A 20925-nucleotide genomic window follows, 5' to 3' on the forward strand; every position below is an offset into this window, starting at 1 on the left:
ACGTCACTTCTGACGAAATACCATATAAAATATCAGCAGAACAGAAAGGACCTCCTCAAATACCCTCAGTGTAGGAAACAGAAACAACAGAATGATCCTGGCCAAATTGCTCCGCATTAGAAGCTCTAATTACTGCTCATGTGAAAAACATACTTCTAAGATTGTAATTGTTACTTGAAGGGGAGTTAGAGGACAACAGACGACGAATCCAACCAGCAATTCCAATGTTATTTTTACAACAGAACAGCCTGGTTTTGCTTTCTCGAGCTTACAAATCCTTACTGTTTCTGACCATGAAATGGAAGCAAATGTAAATATATTGTGTGGAGAATACATATGTATGTGTGTGTCTGTGTTTTGCTATCCTTGTCTATCCACATTCTGCTTGTCTGTGTGTGGCGGGCTGAGGAGAATGCCTGGGGCCGGGCTGATCAACTAACAAGGCAGAAGTCCTAAGCAACTCTAAGCTCAACTTTCCTGTAACTAAAACAGACTGATAAACACAGATGATGTCAGGGATTACACCCCCGAAGAGAGAAAAACAAAACGCCACCGGCAGTTGGGAGAAAGCCGACAGGACAGGTGTAACCGCGACGATGGAGGAGGAATGCGACCGATGTGCTCGTTCCCGTTTCTGTCAATGGATATCTGACTGACAGAGAGGGACTGAGAGAACGTTGCGGGGAACTTGTGTAAACATCTCGAGGCGGTGTGTGTGTGTGTGTGTGTGGCAACCACAGGTAAGAGGACACAAACAGAGAGGGATTAGATGCGGGGGCTTTATCCACTTTTCACACATATCGGATACCTGGCGGCATGATACAAAACATTCACTTAAATGGTACCCTATTCCCTTTATAGGTCACTGTGTTTGACTAGTACAGTACGCCTAGTGCTTGAAGGGAAGTCAGAAACACTTTTCTCGTTCCTGTGTGTTGTTTTTTTGTTGAATATAAAACATGAATCTTGCTGTTTGTGAATCAAGTTAACGTTTTAATAACTGCGGTGTTACGACGTTGAGACAGGGAGAGAAGCGAATGAGAGACTGTGTGAGAGTGAGACGATGCGAGAGTGAGACAGCACATTTTAAAAAACAGATTTAGTGAACAGCACCCTCTAGAGCAGCGTCCTTCACCTATCCTACCCTGCATTGCTCTGTTCCCATATCTCTCTGTCCCTGTGCCTCTCTGTCCCTGTCTCTCTGTCCCCATATCTCTCTGTCCCCATATCTCTCTGTCCCCGTGCCTCTCTGTCCCTGCATGAACTCAAGAAATACATATTTCCACATTAGTCAATGCCTCTACACCTAGTAAATATTCTCATCTATCAGATGCAGTTCAGACTGAGAAACAATGACCCCTGTTTGGCCTTTGGCAGTCAAAATACAGTATGGTAATGTTCTCGGGATTTATGGTGTTTTTAGTAATTAGGACATATTCACAGAACACAAAGAGAGATTAAGGTAAGATGGGTCACACATGACTGTAAAGAACTTGATTGTGTCAAGACTGTGAACTTGACTGTGTGGTTAAGGAAGTGTCTGTGGCCCGCAACCACAACACTGGTGGAAAGAAGCACAACCCAACTGGACTCGCTACACGGTTCTTTCTCTCCTTTCCTTACATACTGTATTTCATTTTTTCTTCACATATAAGTTTTATCCCTTTCTACTTCTCCGCCTGTCTCACTTCCCATTTGTCGCTCCCTCTTTCGGTCTCTCCCTGACTATGTTTCTGTGTCTCTGTATCAGTCCCTTAATCAGGATCAAACCCCATGTAGGGTTACCTCAGGGGAAGGAACATTAGAGGCTGATTTAGAATAAGTAGAGGAAAGAATATATACTCATAGGATGATCCTATAGTATACATCCATTACGAGGGGTTCAAAGCTTTGCACTGAAGTAAATATTTCAAAAAGCTTTAAGCCTACAGGTACGTATATAACCATTGCCCTACAAACAAGCATAAACAAACCTACGCTACACTGTACTTAACATTATTGCCTTGAAGAACATAGTCAGTCCTTTCAATTCTATTCCTTTTTTTCTTTTCTTCCATGTCGCACTTGGACACAATGGTGTTCAATATGTATTTTGGAAATTAGGCATGTTTGAACTTTTTAGATTTCCCCCCAGTTTTCCACCAGTATTTCCATTGGATGTGACCCATGCACGTGAAAGTAGCACTCAATCATTACAAGTGGAATAAGCTTCAAGCTATAAACGGTGACCCACCATATGAAAGATGTGAATTACACTGAGGACTCCATTCAGTCACCTTTACTCATACTTCTACTGCTGAGGCTACTGTTACTTCTATGGACTGTAACTGAAGCTACTGGTGAACAGTTACTAATACTGTTACTGGTGAAATGTTACTAATAATGTTACTGCTACTGTTACTGTTGCGACTACACTGCTATAGTTTTTCTACTGATACTTTTACTTCTACTGCTACTAGCAGACTGCTACTTTTAGAATGCCACTGCAAATGCTACAGGTAATGATAATGCCACTTGTACATTGTAGTTGTTATGTATACTGCAACATAAGTTACTAGACAGGTCATTCAAATGCAACACATACTGGTAGTTCACTTTTCAGACTGTTACTGCTACTGATAGACCGATACTGTTACTTTTACTGCTATTCTTGTACTGCAACTGTTCCTTCTACTGCTACTTTTAGTAACAATGTTTTTGGATAGTCAGTCTGTAGATACTTTATAGAATATCTACAGAATATCACAAAATATTAAATAAACTATCTACTAACACTAATACTAACCGCAAAGCAAGTCTTACTTTATCAACCTAAACATAACAATAGCAATCATTTATTTGTTTTGTGACAGTTTGTGGATACTATGACTATCTGTAGAGCATATACAGACGGTATACTTAACTATACAAATAGTGGACAATATTACATTTAACCCTACATTTACTTCTACCGATACAGCTGCTGCTTCTTTCACTTATTCTGCAACTACAACACTGCTAGTGTTTCTTCTATTGCTACTAGGGTTAAGGTTATGTTTGGGGTTAAAGTTAGATGGAAATGCAGATGGGTTAAGTTTAGGTTTGGGGTTAAGTTTAGATGGAAATGCAGGTTGATAAAGGTTTGGGAAAGTCTTCAAAAACCTGGAACTACTTTGTTTGGCACACAGATTTACCATGCAATCGTTGGAGTCAGAGCTGGCAAACGACCCAGCGTTCCTACACACAACACCTTAGCCAGTCTAGTTAACTGAAATAGTGGGTCGAGTCACACGCCTCTAGGGCTTAAATCAGAGTCCCAGCTCTCGAGTCTTGGTCCAAGTGCTCGAGTCTGAGTCACCGGTTCCACATTCACTGTTAAATTGTTTGCAATCCACTTTAATGTCTTTCTGTACCACCAACTGTTTATATCTATGGAGTGGTAGAGTTACCAGGGGTGGACCTTTCAGGATTTATGCCTCCCACGTTATATTGGGCCTGCTGTTTCTCATGGTCTGTGGTAGTCACAGCGTTGCGGACATGTTCATCAGAATCCCACAGTTCTTAACCAACACATCAGGTAAGAGCATCCATTTGCAAAACATTGATTTAATTGGTCAGACCACAACATTACACATTGGTTCGAAAATTCCACCAGAAGGGGTCAGAGTTCAACAGGTTAACGGGGCCACGGTGAAGCAATAGGTACACCGGCACAATGTGTTTGAATGATGACTGAGTCAGATGGGAGCCTGTCTGTATGTCTGCCCCCACTCGCCCGCAGTTCACTAGCTGACGTAGGCTGTGTGTGTTGTGTGCCAGTGACTCAAACGTCCTACCGGTGAATGGAACTGCTCTGAGCATCTGCGCTGAGAATGGAAATTCTGCATATCATCCACACAGAAAACAAAAGCAATTAGAACGCAAAACTAATTTACCATTAGTCGATAAGCCAAGTCGATGTCATGAAAATCGACTGAAATTTGAGTAGTGGACTGGAGTACTAAAATACCGCCAAGTACTGCACTTGAAAGAAATATGTGAACCTGTATTCCGTCTGTATGAAGAGGTGCATCGTAATCATTCTAATTTAGAATCTTCACATTGCATGGCTTCATTGTATTTCTTCCATTTCCCTAACTGGAGGTCAGTCCGGTAAAGTATTAGAGCAGTGTTTTTGTTTGCCCTTCCCCAGTGTACTCTGGGAAATGGCCTGTTTGAGAGTTTGAACAGTGACTAACGAAACCAGTTAAAACAGGACATAGCGCCACTCTGTTTGCTTAAGAACACCCAAAGAATGGATTGCCAAAACAAAACACATCGCTACCTCAGCTACTCTGCATACCGCCTGTCCATCAAACATTACCTGCAGAACCACCACATCGAGGTGGCGGAGAGAGCGAAATGACAAAACAGAAATGGTTAGTCTGAGGAAGACATTACCTTGCTTCAGAGTTTGCGAAAGAAATTCAAGGATTTTTTTTTTACATGAATTACTTAATCTTTAAATCTTTAAGCTTAGGACTGGTGTTTGGGCACATTGACCCATGCACACACAGACACACTATGCCACTATCCACCCAATACCTACCAACACATCAGTTGGTTTACAAACAGCTCCAAAACCCTGACATCAGCTGCAAACCTACCGACACTCATGACTCTAAATTCACATTTTCACATCACAAAGCTAATGTCGTATGCAGTCACGACATTTATGACCATTTTGTTTGAGGTGAAAATTCTTTGAATCGCCATGGGAAAGCCTAGCACTGTGATGGTATTTTATAACTAGTCATGTTGGCAATAAAACACGCTTTCAAATGATCCCGGGCAGGGTTGGCTGACAGCACAGCTAGAAGATTTGAAGATAATTTCTTTGGGTTCATAAAACTATATTTAAATTGTAAGAAACTGTTCCCACATTCAAGAGGCGTGTGGCCATTTGGAGCCACACTAGATAGTTCTTAACTCACACCACTGCAAGCGTTTTTGATACATTCTGTTATTGAGTTACTGTGTTACAGCAAATGTAAAATGCATATTAAATCATTCAGTTTTGTATCTGGTGAACTGTTTAGTCATTAATGCAGCACTAACCGGGCCAATTCCTGTAAGTGTAAGAAATGAATACAGCCATTAGCTATCCAAATATGACCATCAGTTTTGACGACCCTCCCTTTGTCAGGTGAGAAGACCCCTGCCAAATTAAGCAGAACAACCAAGAAAGAAGTAGTATGATCACAATCAAATCTGAATCCCCCCCAACTCTAAGAAAGGCAGTGGTACCATCCAATCTGATTTGTATTTCTTTTTGAAAAGGGGGGTGCTCATAAACAGCCATGAAAGGGGCCCTTCTATTCAGTTCGGCTAGGTCGAGAAGCGCTTCACTGGGCCAAGTCTTTGTTGTCGCTCCCGTTAACAAACCTTTTAGCCAGAGAAAGGGGCCTGATTTTCTCTGTGTGTGAGGGCCCAAATGATGCCATTAGATTGGTACATGCCTGGGGGAAAAAGTGCTTCAGCTGTGCTTGGAAGTGATTTGGAAGCATAGGAGAAAAAGAGAGAGAGCAACAGAGAGAGAAAGAGAGAGAGAACAACAGAGAGAGAAAGAGAGAGAGATCAACAGAGAGAGAAAGAGGGAGAGAGAGAAAGAGGGAGATGCAAATCCTATTCCGGAGAACACGGGTGGAACCAAAGAGAACGGTGAGAAGAATGCCAGTGGAGTGATTGTCGCTCTATAGTATGTATGTAAAAAGCTCTCCAACTCCGTAAGTGCCGGAGCTTGAATAAACAACAAAAGCTGTGGAATAAAAGAAGTTGGAACATTACGCTGTCACATGTTCACGGTTCTGGGTCAATGTGGTGTAGCGATGCTGGGGGTCGGAGAGTTCAGTAAACTTCCCACGCTCCATGCTGTCCTGTCTTTAATGTCAGACCTTGGTCAACAAAAACAATAGTCTTCATGGTATTGGGTGAGGTTATTTTTCCAAATTGTTCTGGCCTCACCTTAACTGAAATGCCCACTTTAGAACTGCAAGCAGAGAAACAACTTCCTCTTTAGGGTGAAATGGCATAAGTAACATGAATCATGATAAGACAAAGCTGGCATTCAAGACCAATACAAATTCCTTGTTTTAAGAGATGTTAAGTTCCTCATAGATTTCCACCAAAAAACTTTGCCGAACTTGTCAACTTGTTGCTGATGAGGGGCAGAACAAATCTCAATGTAATAATAATAAAGAGAGAAAAATGCCCATGGGCATCTGGAGACAAAGCACTGACATCTATGGCCTAGCTCTTGAACATGTTGTAAACTGCCAGAATCTGTGTTGGCTGTATTAAAGGCAAAGCCCTGTGAGTGTGAGCCATGCTCTACAGTCCAGAGAAAACATGCCAGCTAAGCAAACAGGCGATAATTCGACAGTGACAAAATGCCAGCCAATGTAATTGTGCAGAGCATGCCATCGTCGACTGTGCTAGTCAACGACAGCCTAATAAGCCGGACAACCAAACAAACAGACGCTGCCATTCAAAATTTCTGAGGAAGATAAGTTTCCCTCCAGGTTGCAGTGCTTATAGGGTGGGAACCTGCTTTTGACCAGAGACCTATGGGTCACCGATGACAAAGCCACGCTTAAGTAATCTTGACATCTCAGCTATTTGAGCTCTCTCTCACATCTCGTAAATGTGTTTTCCTGACTTAGATTTGTTTGTTGATCTATTTTTATCAATGGATCTCTCATCGGTGTGTGAGGAACCGAGTCCTGACATGACCTTAATGTCTCTCACTAACAGAAAATGACACACCCATCTTCTGACTGCTGTCCATCTCATTCTCTGTTCCTTTTACTAGCAACGATCCAGTTCAAATGGTTTCCCATTAGCTAGGTCTCATGCTCGTGCCACACAATTTCCTTGTTGTTGGCCTTCTTTTTTTTTTTTTATCCATCCTGTTACCTCCTTTCTCCCAGCCTCCTACAAATAACCCATTGGAGGAGAATGCAAGGGAGGAGGGACTTCTGGTTTTCTGATCCAATGGGTTTTGAGAAGTAGGTATTGAGAAACGGCCCCGGACCTCCAGCAGCCTGGAGGACAGATGGCCCGATGGGGGGGGGGGGGGGGCTGGGGGCAGAGGAGGAAGGACGGTTGGAAGCAGTTGGGTCACCACGACGGACCAAATTCTCGAAGGAGGAACCAAAGGCTGTCGCTGCAGTACACAACAGACCCAGACGACCGCACCTTCCCTGTTTCTTAGTACGCCTGCTACCACTCTCGCTTTCAGAGAGGTTTGGGCTGGTAAGGCAGTGGGGGGCGGGGGGTGTTTGTGGGGTGGGGAGACCCTCTCTCTGCACCAACCGTCACCTCACATCCAACGTTAGGTCACCAGACAAGAGCAGAAGAATGTCAGAATGGCGGATGATCGGGTCCCTCCCGTAAACTCTCAACGACAAGATTGACGCAGAGACTCCGAATGATGCTGAAACCACAAATCAATTACAGCGAAGTGTAAAAGGCCGTGGTTTGTTTAACTTTGCATGCATTGTTTCTGTAGTGGCCTTGGTTGTTCAGTGTCAACTTGATTGATTGTTTTAAATTTTTTCTATGGAAATGCCTTAAGGTCAGTCATAAAATGAAAATGTCCAATGACACGAGAGTACCACAATGTCACGCTGCTTCTACACACATACAAATGTGTAGACTGACAAATACATCACATCAGTGATAACACCACAATGTTGGTAATGAGTGGTGATAACACACAACAAGGTGTGCTAAGATCACTAGGCTGCCCTAGTTAACATCATTATCACAACTCATTACCAACATTGTGGTTCAAGATAAAGATTTATTTCCCGGAGTGCTACAGCCACATCTAAGATGCATTGAATGTGAAGCTGAGCATGTGTTGAATTACAAAGTAAGAGGTGATATCTGTTCATCTTGTTGGCCAAGGCTTAGTACAGTAAGGCTTTGGGAGCCGTTTGACTGAGTAAATTGCTTATAATAACAATTTCAATTGGAAATTCTTGTCTGGCAGATATAACAGAGGAAATGGTTTCATATCCGCAATGCTATTACAATTGAATGGATTTCTTTTGACCAATTTCAATAATATTACAGTATGTTTATAGTGTACGGTACTGTGCAAAGTCTTAGGGACCTGAAAGTCAAACTAAAGCAATTTATTTTGGATAGTAAGAACCACACAACTCCTCGTATCATCCCAATGAAAGAATTGTAACGTACATTTTGTGTGCAAGATACAGTATGTGTGCATGTAAGTGACATTATAACCAAATGGTGAATTGCAATATTTATCATATAAGAAACAGATAATGACTCCAAAATGTGGGCCCAGTTTGTGGATGAGGCCCTCAGGGAGCTCCCCGGCCCATCTTCAAAATGCCGACGCATGCTGGGGTCCACGGCCCTAACTGTGGAGAACTGACGTGCCACAGAACCCAAGCTGATCAAGTCGGCTCAGGAGGAAGGTCCGTCTCGATCCCTGCATTCACTGCCCCCCTCCCATCAAGCCCCCTACCACCGATGCCCCAAGACCCATGTCTGAGGGTACCCAGAGCCAGAAAGGGAGCAAAAAGAGGATGTAGTGCTCCGACTGCGTAAGTTGGGGACACAAGGTGAATCATCATGTTCATGTAGGTACAGTTCATTCAGCCGCAACTGTTCACAAGCTATTACACATCCACTATACATACAATCAAATACATTTGACTCCATATTTTCACTGGGTCATCATTTATACCGTAGCTATTTTGGCTGGTGTGTGTTTGTGTTTGTTTTTTGTTCCAAGTCAAATCATGTCCCGCCCTAAGTGAAATAGCTCCACTGATCCATAACGAGTCGTGTAGAAGAACTAACTAAACAAAAGGTAATATGTACTTGGTCAAATGCCTAATCATCAACATCTTTTGCCTGAGCAAAAGGACTCATCCTCTCTGGGATGCTCTTTTTATACCCAATCCTGTTAATGATCAGTTGCCAATTAACCTAATTAGTTGTGAGAAGTTCCACCAGATTTTTTTTCATCATTACACTTTTCCAGTGTTTTGGTGCACCTGTCCCAGCATTTTCTTAAATGTATTGCTGGCATAAAATTCAAAGTGGGCATATATTTTTCAAGAAACAATAACATTTCTCGGTTTCCACATTTGATATGTTGTATTTGTAGTATTTTCTATTGAATACCAGGTTTAAATGTTCTGCACATCATCGCATTCTGTTTCCATTTTACGCAATGTCCCAACTTTTTTGGAAATGGGGTTGTTATTTCAAAATCTTGATGTGACCCTGAGCCAAAAGATTTGTCCTTCCCTTTCTTAGAGGCAGGTAGGTAAATACCATGTTTATTTTTGTTTGTTTACATGAGTATGTAATAGACAAACAAGAAATTATTACTTTTACCATCAAATATATATTTTATTCTAGACTCAATACATTACCTATATTTGCTCAAAGAACCTTCTGTTTACTGCTGAGATACACTAAACAAGTGTTGGAGATACACTAAACAAGTGTTGGAGATACACTAAAGAGGTGTTGGAGATACACTAAACAAGTGTTGGAGATACACTAAAGAGGTGTTGGAGATACACTAAACAAGTGTTGGAGATACACTAAACAAGTGTTGGAGATACACTAAAGAGGTGTTGGAGATACACTAAACAAGTGTTGGAGATACACTAAAGAGGTGTTGGAGATACACTAAACAAGTGTTGGAGATACACTAAACAAGTGTTGGAGATACACTAAAGAGGTGTTGGAGATACACTAAACAAGTGTTGGAGATACACTAAACAAGTGTTGGAGATACACTGAACAAATGTTGGAGATACACTAAACAAGTGTTGGAGATACACTAAACAAGTGTTGGAGATACACTAAACAAGTGTTGGAGATACACTAAACAAGTGTTGGAGATACACTAAACAAGTGTTGGAGATACACTAAACAAGTGTTGGAGATACACTAAAGAGGTGTTGGAGATACACTAAACAAGTGTTGGAGATACACTAAACAAGTGTTGGAGATACACTAAAGAGGTGTTGGAGATACACTAAACAAGTGTTGGAGATACACTAAAGAGGTGTTGGAGATACACTAAACAAGTGTTGGAGATACACTAAACAAGTGTTGGAGATACACTAAAGAGGTGTTGGAGATACACTAAACAAGTGTTGGAGATACACTAAACAAGTGTTGGAGATACACTGAACAAATGTTGGAGATACACTAAACAAGTGTTGGAGATACACTAAAGAAGTGTTGGAGATACACTGAACAAGTGTTGGAGATACACTAAACAAGTGTTGGAGATACACTAAACAAGTGTTGGAGATACACTAAACAAGTGTTGGAGATACACTAAAGAGGTGTTGGAGATACACTAAACAAGTGTTGGAGATACACTAAACAAGTGTTGGAGATACACTGAACAAATGTTGGAGATACACTAAACAAGTGTTGGAGATACACTAAAGAAGTGTTGGAGATACACTGAACAAGTGTTGGAGATACACTAAACAAGTGTTGGAGATACACTAAACAAGTGTTGGAGATACACTGAACAAGTGTTGGAGATACACTAAACAAGTGTTGGAGATACACTAAACAAGTGTTGGAGATACACTGAACAAGTGTTGGAGATACACTAGGTAAATGGACGTAATGACATACGTGGTTACTTTCACCATAACATTTGTTCAATTCAATATATTCCTTAAAAAAAAACATACTCATTCAGGGCTTTAGAATCAACCCCAAAATATAGAATATGTGTTCATAGCATGTTATAAAAATATACTCATCAAGACAATGTGGCAAAGGCTGTGGAAAACATACAAGGCAACAAATACAATGTTAGCATAGAAAACAGCTAGCAAGACGATAGAACTTGATTGACTCTTGACGGTGATATAATGTATTCACAGGCTGCACATTTTGTCACAACTGGGTCGTTTTAGGTCGATGTTCAACTGAACATTCTAGCTAACATAAATATGTGCGATGGAGGTGCAACCCACGATAGCCATAAGTAGAACAGCCAGCGTTGTTCAGGGAAATTCTAACTGCCGGACCTGTGTAGCATCAATTAGACTGATGCCGTACAGATGTTTTACCAGTAAAGTGTTATTATGGATGCTGTGATGTTTTTGTCTCTCATTATTGTATGTTACTATAATAGGTTCTGTCAGTCTCACATACAACGCTGTGTTCTCTTGGATAGCGGAGACTGTGTGTAGAATATAAACACTTGGAAAACATGATCCCCACAGACAGAACCTTCTGAAAACTACTAACAGGAATGATGCCATATTTATCCTTCACCGAATATGTCTCTTTATTTTATCCCATTTCTGTGGTGACTAATTTTGAGTCCTCTGTTAACAGGCTACAGCACTGGAATGCAACAGCCTAATGTTGGAGGGCTTGGGGGGTAGTAGGCCTCAAATGTTGCCCTTATCCTATATTCAAGATGTCCTATTGGTACACACAGGTTTATACTACAAAAAAGAATTACGGGAAATTAATTAAAATATAGTTATTTAGTTCCCATGGTGCCATGGGTCAGCCAAGGCAAAGCGTCTCTGTACATTTTGAAAACGTTCAATATTTCTGTTTGTTGTTTTGTTTGAATCTTTTAATTCCACATTTGGTTTTCATTAAATGAGTGTAGACAGAGTCATGTTTGCTATTTGCCTTCTGTCTGCCTGAGCTCTGAGTGACATAGTGAACAATTCTAGCAAGCTTAAGCTACTTGTGAGCTGTTTTGATTTCAACTGCATAGCTACACCACTGTATGTATTTGGCTGTTTAACCCAAGATCTCCTATTCCATGAGGAACACCAATGGACAGTGAAATGAAACACTGCTATAGTAGGTGTCCAATATTAATTCAGTCTGAGAATTCCTGCAAGTCTGTCATCACTGAGTGGGAACAAATCAATTAACTTTATCTCTTATATAAAAGAGTCACCAGATGCAGAGAATAAAGTGAGACGCCTTAAATGGGGAGTGAACTGTGCTGCCCGCCTGCCCCTGAACGACCTGTTAATCTCCCCCTTCTGACGAACCCCTCCCTCCTCTAACCCATGTGGATCCTTCTGGACCGTTGCTCCATCTTTTGGAGGCATAAAACAACTCGTTCACTTTCCACACTAACTGAACATGTCTTAAAGTAGTCCAGAGACACTCAATGTCCTGTAGATCTCTAAATGTTTTCATGCACATTTCTTTTTTTAAATGCAAGCACTTTTAGATCTGTTTTTGTAATGAAAAGCGCTATAGAAGCTGCATTAATTATTTCCATTATTATTATTATTATTATAATATCCTCTCAAAGTGGATGACACATTGCTGTTCTGACCGGAATGCAACTGCACTTTATAATTACAGCAGTCAATCAAAACAGGGGTGTTTCCCAACAGAAATATGACCTAGGCGTTTGCCAAGACCAAACTTAGTTCAGGAATGCTCTTTAGATAAAAAAAAACAACAAATATCATTTTTGTCATGCCAAAAAACCCACTGAAACCTGTCACCATCCCACCAATAACGGTGGAGGGGCGGGACCGAGCTGATGCTAATTGAAAAATTATTAGTGGCGGTTGAGACATATGCGTAGTCTTAGTCACTGTGTATATTTCGAAGAGCATTGAAGGCAATTGTATCCTGCAAAAGATAATTACTCTACAATATGATTCCGATGATGCAAATCAATACACAGTGACATTTACAGTGGGAATCATCCTCAACCCTACGTGGACTGAGCCAACAGCAGTCCTGTCCCAAGCCTACTGATTGTGTTTTCTCACAAGCTCTCTTTCTCTCTCTACAGGAGGCTATCTATTCTCCATCCCTCCTGACCCACACATTGGCCGATGTGAGTAAGGAGGAGGAGGAAAAGGGGAGCGGGAAGAGGAGAAAGAAGCGGATGACAAACATGAAGAGGAGAATGGTAGCGTGGCGAAACAACAGTGCTAGTAGAAGCGAAGACGGCAACACAGGGTTAAAAAGGTAGGCTTCACAGGGTTAAAAATGAACACAGGGTGGGTTAGTCCCAAATGGGACATGATGTCAGCGGCAGCCCTTCCACGGTTGATAATGACCTGTGGTCTCCCGCCCGATAAGATTCATGAGCAGGTTCCTCGGCAGATCCTCAGTCTGGCCGTTCGTCTCTCACAATGCTCCCTCAGTTCCAGCTATCTGGCCATCTTCGCCACAGTGGGTCACATGTGGGCAGGCCGGAGGCATGCAATCAAGCCTGTCGGGATAGAACTACTACTACTCATCCCTCAGAACGCAACCTAGCACGTCGCTGTTCGAAAGCAAAATTACCACAAAAAGGGATTTATGAATATGCGATTAATTGGCTGATGGACTAATGGAGACAGACAATCAGAGGCGTTGTAGCCATTCTACTTTTAGCTACTATTTGGTTTTGCCCATTCTTAAAACTCCTCAGGAGGCTGTCAAGGAGCACCACGCCGACTAAAACTTTCCGTCGAACCGGTCGGTGGCGAAACCCATTGCATCACCGCGGGTTGTTGTGCCACGTTGCCACAGCGACCATCCCCAGGTATTGCTCACAAGCAGAGCAGACGAACCAGAAGGCACTGCAGCGAGGAGCCTCTCTCTTATCCGCCCCTCAGCCGGTGTGTGTCAATAATCAGGAATGCACCGCTAACTAAAGTATTGTTCCGGGACCTAGGAAAAAAAAAACTGAAATCTCCAGCACAGTTCAAACATTGCCGTTGCCCCAGGGCTCGCCGTTGAGTATGTGAGTGTCTCAGTGTTCAACAGAAATTAACAGAAGCCTAAAAAGAAACGATAACTAGACCGGTGCTTTCATATCTCTTCAGATGTATTAAGGCCGCGATCTGAATTCTGAAGGTTCACACCGAGAGGCACCCGCCTCTGCCTTGGCGCTGCCAATGTCGGGAGATGGAGCGAGTGGGGGAGTGGGGTGAACGTCGTACAGTAAGACAGACAAAGACAATGTCGTCCAGAGTCAGACGCTTTCTCAACAGTGGGATGGCTTTCAACCCTCGTTGGAATCGCTAAGCTCCAAAACAGCAGGGGAGTGACACAACTGTCCTCTTCTTTGAACACAACGTGACCCCAGACACCGATACACATTCTATTTTGAAAAACACTGTCACGGGGAGACCTCAAGAAGCACATGAAAACACCCAGCAATCCTCCGTGACAAAAGCTACTGAGCTGTGGTACAGAAAAACATGGCCCGGTGTCTGGGGCAAAGCCACCTGTGCGTGGTTCACACGCCGATTGAGAACAGCACTCCAAGGCTTTTCACACGTGACTTAAAGAGGCGACTTACTGCAGACACCTCGGAAGCTAATCGGAGTCTGTAGAGCGGTCCGGTGGACAGCGAAGGCGGAAGACGCGCAGACACACACAGACACTGAGATATTCATAATCGGGTTTGATATGTCACTCAACTGTGGAGCGTCTGAGAGCCAAGACAATGGCTGGCCTGTGTTCTCTGTGTGCCTGTGTTCTCTGTGGTTCGGAGCACCTCAGGGTACAGGGGAAGGAGGAAACAGGACGGGCGGATGCGGCCGACGTGGTGAGCCCACTGTGGAACGCCCCACCACTGGAAAATGGTTCTTCTCAGACCTTTATTGTGTAGAGGAGACCGGTGCTCACCACACGCACAGTGCTTCTTCCCTGTGACTGAAGCATTTAAGCCTCCTGGAAAGCCACAACAATAATATCCATTGTTGTAGCGCGACCATTATTAGTGTGTGTGTGTGTGTGTGTGTGTCACTGTCTGTCTGTCTTTACAAATCATTGCTTTTCACATCGCAATGTGATGAGCTCAAAAGCGTAAAGAGATTAGCATTACATCCGAAGTTTATGGGAAGTGCCGATTAACACGTTTGAATAGAGAAAGGTGTCAAATGTGAATAGAAAACGAACGTCGATTTACAACTTTGTTGAACCAGTAATAATCGGCGTAAGGGTGAGGTTAAACCCTCTTAAGACAAGGTCATCGTAACACCTGAACTTGACTGGGGTGAAAGACTCTGAGGGTCAGAAAGGTCAAAGATGGAAATTAAGTTTAGCGAACAAGCTCTTGGGCTATGTTCATTAGGCACTAATATGGAGAAACTTGACTTGGAGGATTTGATCGAACAAGACATTTTGTTTTTACCTTTCTGTTACAAATATTCCAATTAAGAATATTTCAATGTGGGACAGACAAAACAAAATTTAGAAAAATGGAAATGTGCTTCTTACCATTTCTAAATATGAACTTATGAAAAGTGACTTTTTTTTTGGTGAGTAACAAATAAACTGTTGTATGGTCTTGTCCATATTTGAAGTTGTGAAATGTTTAAATAGACTAAGTTTAAATAGACTCTAGACTCAGCCCACATGGATTTATTAATTATTACAATTGTAATCTTAATATGTTCACCTGGCACAGCCAGAAGAGGACTTGTCACCCCTCTGAACCTGTGTCCTCTCTAGGTTTCTTCCTACATTTTGGCATTCTTAGGGAGTTTTTCCTAGCCACTGAAATTCAACACTACTGCTCCTTGGGGTTTAAGACCAGGTGTTTTGTAAAAACACTTTGTTACATCAGCTGATGTCAATTGATTGAAAATAAATTTGAAATAGCGTCTATGAACTGTTAGCTTTTGCCACAGGCTGTTTAGCCAGTAATAGGCTTTACCAGTATCTACTAACTTACTGGAATAGTCATAGGAATTGAGCAATTGCTAGCGAGCCTGCCAAAGCTATTTCATTTCATGGCATAAGAACCTATTTTTTTCTTTCATGGCATAACAACATACTTTTATCTTTCATTTGTGAATTACATTGATACAATAACTATCAAGAAAGGTGACAATAACTAATCTTTTCATCAAGTGAAACAATGCGAAAATTGTGGAAATAAAATAAATAAATGTCGTTGTTCACAATAGATTTGAACTTGAGCCCTCCATGTGAGAGGCATTAACTTTAACCATAATGCCAGGGCATTACGCATTTCACCTGTGGCTAAACACTATTGAGCCTTGTGTTAAACTGACTATTTCTTATTAAGTTTACCTCCACCAGAAATAGCGTCTATGAGCAATACTGGTATCTTTTTAGGAATAATCATAAGAATTGAGAAATTGCTAACGAGACTGAAGATGAACTTTTCCATGGCAGAAACAGTCGCAATACAATCGTATACAATTTCAGGTTTCAGCCAAGTTTTTGTCAATACAGAATAACTCACAATGCATACTTCGCCTCACCTGCAAAGAGATACAACCTCTACATTATTTAACAAGGGGTAGTCAGTCAGTCACTCAGTTAGAGACATTCACTCTTCTTAGCCGGCTCCGCTTACGTGGTCCGGCAAAACCAAAACATTCAATTTCAGTGTAGAATTTATTCAGTTACAGTGTCACATTTTTCACATAGCAGAGAGACTGCCAGATGTAAACAAATGTAGATAACTTATCCCTCAGAATAAATCTAATTCTTTCTAAATCGTCGAGCCATGATTAAGTTGAGATAATCAGAGAACCAACATCATATTTTGTCCCGAAATAAGACTAAAGACATTTGTTGTCGCTGGGGCGTGGTCAGCCTTGTCAGCGTTTCCAAATTCCCAGAATAATCATTAACAGGTCCAATTCTGTTAATGATCAGGTCCAAATCGGAATCACTAACACATTTGATAGGAGGTTAAAAATCCCAGACCAGGAGCCTTGTTTTCCCATTCACAGAATGACACACCTTTTTTTTAATGGTCTAACTCAGTGAACAGGCCCCTAGTTCGGTTTAGAGTTGAACCCAGTCCTTGGGAGTTGAGGAGAGAAGAGTCTTGACCGCAGGACTACGGTTCTCACCCCTCCTTTCTTGGCAAGTATACAGTCATCCTGAACTCTCTGATTGACTGTACTGTGTGGGATGTGCTGTCAGATATATGGTGCATTGTTGTGTATGTGGGTGAGTGTGTGTGTGTGTGTGTGTGTGTATGTGTGTGTGTTTGTGTGTTAGCGACTGTGTGCGTGTTTGCATGTGAGATTTGTTTTGTGTGTCTGCACTGACAGGGGCCGGGCCAACACACACTCGCAGGTGAACACACACACACAGACACACACACACAGACACACAGACACACAGACACAGACACACTCATGTCCTCACCCACCACAGCCTATCATTAGGCCCTGTCACGTTGCCACCTCCGCTGTGAGCCCCCACAAGCCTCGACAGCCACCGGCACACACACCTGGAGGGCTAAACACACCGATCCCAGCCCGCTCCTACGCACACACACACACACACACACACATAGAGACATGAACACCAAAAAACACGCACACAAACACAATCCTACTCCCATACCCCTATTCATTTCCTTCTCTCAAGGTATGTCTCACTTTTCTCCCTCCTCAACCGCAAACAGCTTTAGTGCTATTTAATGTATTTCCTTTGTTGGTATTCACCATTCCAGGAGAGTGAAGCAGTAGACGGAGCGAGAGGGCACACCGGCAGGACCGGGCAGGCCGCTCCGTCATCCTACATAAAACCCTGCAGCAGAGTACCGAACAGCAAACCTAGAATGCTTATTGTAGCCCTGAACAGGCACGTACGGCCTTGATTCAGGTCAGCCAATGGCTCGGTATTGGTTACTTGATTCGGACGTGCCAGTTTAAGTCGACGACAAATATGTGAATCCCGAGGAGAAGTCTGGGAAAAGTGTACAGACTTGACCGTTTGCTGAACGCCATTATGTTTTCCCTTCGGAACAGTAGACCCGGCCATTAAATGAATGTAATATGTTCAGGTAGGATTATGTGAAAAAAACAGGTCAACAGGCTTACAGAATATTTTGCAGACCTGATAACTACAAGATGAGATCTCACTGTGGGGGAAAAATCCACTGTATCTACTTTTATTTAAAAGTATTCTAGAAGAACAGTAACAATGCATTGGAAAGCCAAACAATTAAAATGGAGGAACCGCTCTGAACCGGTCATACTAGACCTGGAAACGCATTACTGATTAATGAATGATATTGATAACAATGAGGAGTACATAGCATGCAGATGGAAGGATCTTTTATGTAGGGTTGTGTTTATTACTGTTGGTGGAGGAATCCCTCAGTCCAGAGTCATGTTCATCAACGCACACTGTGGCCAACGGTGATGTAACGTTTAACGAATATCAACGCTTCAGGTAGTTCAGGTGAAACCTGTGTTTTCTTTTGTTTACTGCATAATGAAGCCCTGATCTGTGAATGATTGGACCTGTGCGGTTGGACGCCATCCAGTTAACAGCCACATGCCAATGGGAACTGAGAAGTGAAAGCGGCCATTTTAACCAATGTAAGGAACCAACCACTCGAAACTACAATGCATTGAGGTTTGGATTGGATCCTGGTTCAATCAAGAAAATAGACATCACTGTGGGAGTTTAACTTCTCTCTCATGTTTGCTCGTGCCAGGTTTGTAGAGCACAGAAGTGTTCCTTGGAGCAAAGGTGCCCGAGAACTGAACAAACACGGCATGTAACGCACCTGAGCAGAAGCCAGCAACAAACAAAAGTAACCACACACGCACATACAGCATCTCACAAAAGTGAGTCCACCACTCACATTTTTGCAAATATTTGATTATATCTTTTCATGTGACAACACTGAAGAAATGACACTTGGCTACAATGTAAAGTAGTGAGTGTACAGCTTGTATAACAGTGTACATTTGCTGTCCCCTCAAAATAACTCAACACACAGCCATTCATTTCTAAACCGCTGGCAACAAAAGTGAGTACACCCCTAAGTGAAAATGTCCAAATTGGGCCCAATTAGCCATTTTCCCTCCCTGGTGTCATGTGACTCGTTAGTGTTACAAGGTCTCAGGTGTGAATGGGGAACAGGTGTGTTAAATTTGGTAATATCGATTTCCTAGGCTATAAAAAGATTTCCAAGACCCTGAAACTGAGCTGCAGCACGGTGGCCAAGACCATACAGCGGTTTAATAGAACAGGCCTCGGCATGGTCGACCAAAGAACTTTAGTGCGAATGCTGCCAGCATTGCTGAAGAGGTTGAAGGGGTGGGGGGTCAGCCTGTCAGTGCTCAGACCATACGCTGCACACTGCATCAAATTAGTCTGCATGGCTGTCGTCCCAGAAGGAAGCCTCTTCTAAAGATGAGGCACAAGAAAGCCAGCAAACAGTTTGCTGAAGACAAGCAGACTAGGGACATGGATTACTGGAACCATGTCCTGTGATCTGATGAGACGACAAACTTATTTGGTTCAGATGGTTTCAAGTGTGTGTTGTGGCAACCAGGTGAGGAGTACAAAGACAAGTGTGTCTTGCCTACAGTCAAGCATGGTGGTGGGAGTGTCATGGTCTGGGGCTGCATGAGTGCTGCCGGCACTGGGGAGCTACAGTTCATTGAGGGAACCATGAATACCAACATGTACTGTGACATACTGAAGCAGAGCATGATCCCCTCCCTTCAGAGACTGGGCCGCAGGGCAGTATTTCAACATGATAACGACCCCAAACACACCTCCAAGATGACCACTGCCTTGCTAAAGAAGCTGAAGGTAAAGGTGATGGACTGGCCAAGCATGTCTCCAGACCTAAACCCTATTGAGCATCTGTGGGGCATCCTCAAACAGAAGGTGGAGGAGCGCAATGTCTCTAACATCCATCAGCTCACTACTTTACATTATAGCAAAGTGTCATTTCTTCAGTGTTGTCACATGAAAAGATATAATCAAATATTTACAAAAATGTGAGGGGTGTACTCACTTTTTGTGAGATACTGTACATAAACGAACGTCCACCACGAGCACAAAAACACATACACACACATGCATGCACGCGCACCTTCCCACTCTCTCAATCACGTAGACACAACCTTTTCAAAAGCTCTTGTCAATCTGATAAATTGACACGCTCATTAACACAGCGACCAGGCTGGTGTTTTAAGCTGCCCTCACAATGATCGAGAAACATAAAACTACAGACGCAAACAGCCGGAAAGATTTAACCGGTTGATCAACCTATCGGCCTATTGCGGCTTTTGAGCAGTCGAAAAGTCACACTGGTGTTTGACTTTGTTCGCCCGTCCTTTGTCGTGTTACTTCGCTCCGTGCTTGCTCAGCACAAGTGCCCATTCAACGACGGCTTACCATGTACACACGCCCGCCTTAGAGAACACAAAGCACTGAGCTGAGCGGAGCCCAGGTAGGTGAGGTGGGAGGCTGGATTAGTGCTCACCGATAGGTCAGCGACACCAGCCAATCAGAAAATCACAGCAGACTAAACAGTGAAACTGTCAAATAAAGACAACATCAAATGTTCAGCCATCCAGTATCACAGGTGTGAGCAAAGGCCTGGGCAAACATAGCGCATACCTTTTCAATAAATATACATTGTGCCAACTTAAGTAGCACAACAAAGGTATTTGTAGTTACGTTATAAGAGTCAGTGCTTTGGTATTCAGATACACTGATAATGAATGACACATATGGAGGTAGGATTATTACAAGCAAATGACCTGGGTGGCCTTTCTGGTTTGCTTTTTGGTTGACTTTCATTGTGCCCAGACGGTGGGAGAACACACAAGCAGACGCACATTCGGTACATACAGAACACACACACACACACGCACACAGAGGCACGAACACACAGGCCCACGCGCACCAGGGCTGAGCGTTGCGGCACAAAGCCAGTGCGGGGTGTGTTTGGCGTCAGTCTGAGGCTGAGAAGAGGAGGTAAGGTTATGAGGCTCCATATTAACTCACCCCCCACCACTCCTCACTTAGTCCGCTAATATAATGCTCTTTAACAAGCACACTGGGCTTTGAAGTGATACCTTAAAACATGGGCTCAAACTGCCCCCCCCCCCCCCGCCTACATACAGTATGGCTCATAAGAGA

At 42.8% G+C, this 20925-nt stretch overlaps 1 long non-coding RNA gene across 3 annotated transcripts in view; it reads right to left on the bottom strand.

The window, feature by feature from the left end:
* LOC105029452 overlaps positions 1–20925 on the bottom strand; it is a 95529-nt gene that overhangs the window by 31608 nt on the left and 42996 nt on the right. The gene's annotated exons all lie outside the window — the stretch shown is intronic.

Source organism: Esox lucius, chromosome 11, assembly GCF_011004845.1.
Source record: "Esox lucius isolate fEsoLuc1 chromosome 11, fEsoLuc1.pri, whole genome shotgun sequence".
In the NCBI taxonomy this organism is placed as follows: Eukaryota; Metazoa; Chordata; class Actinopteri; order Esociformes; family Esocidae; genus Esox; species Esox lucius.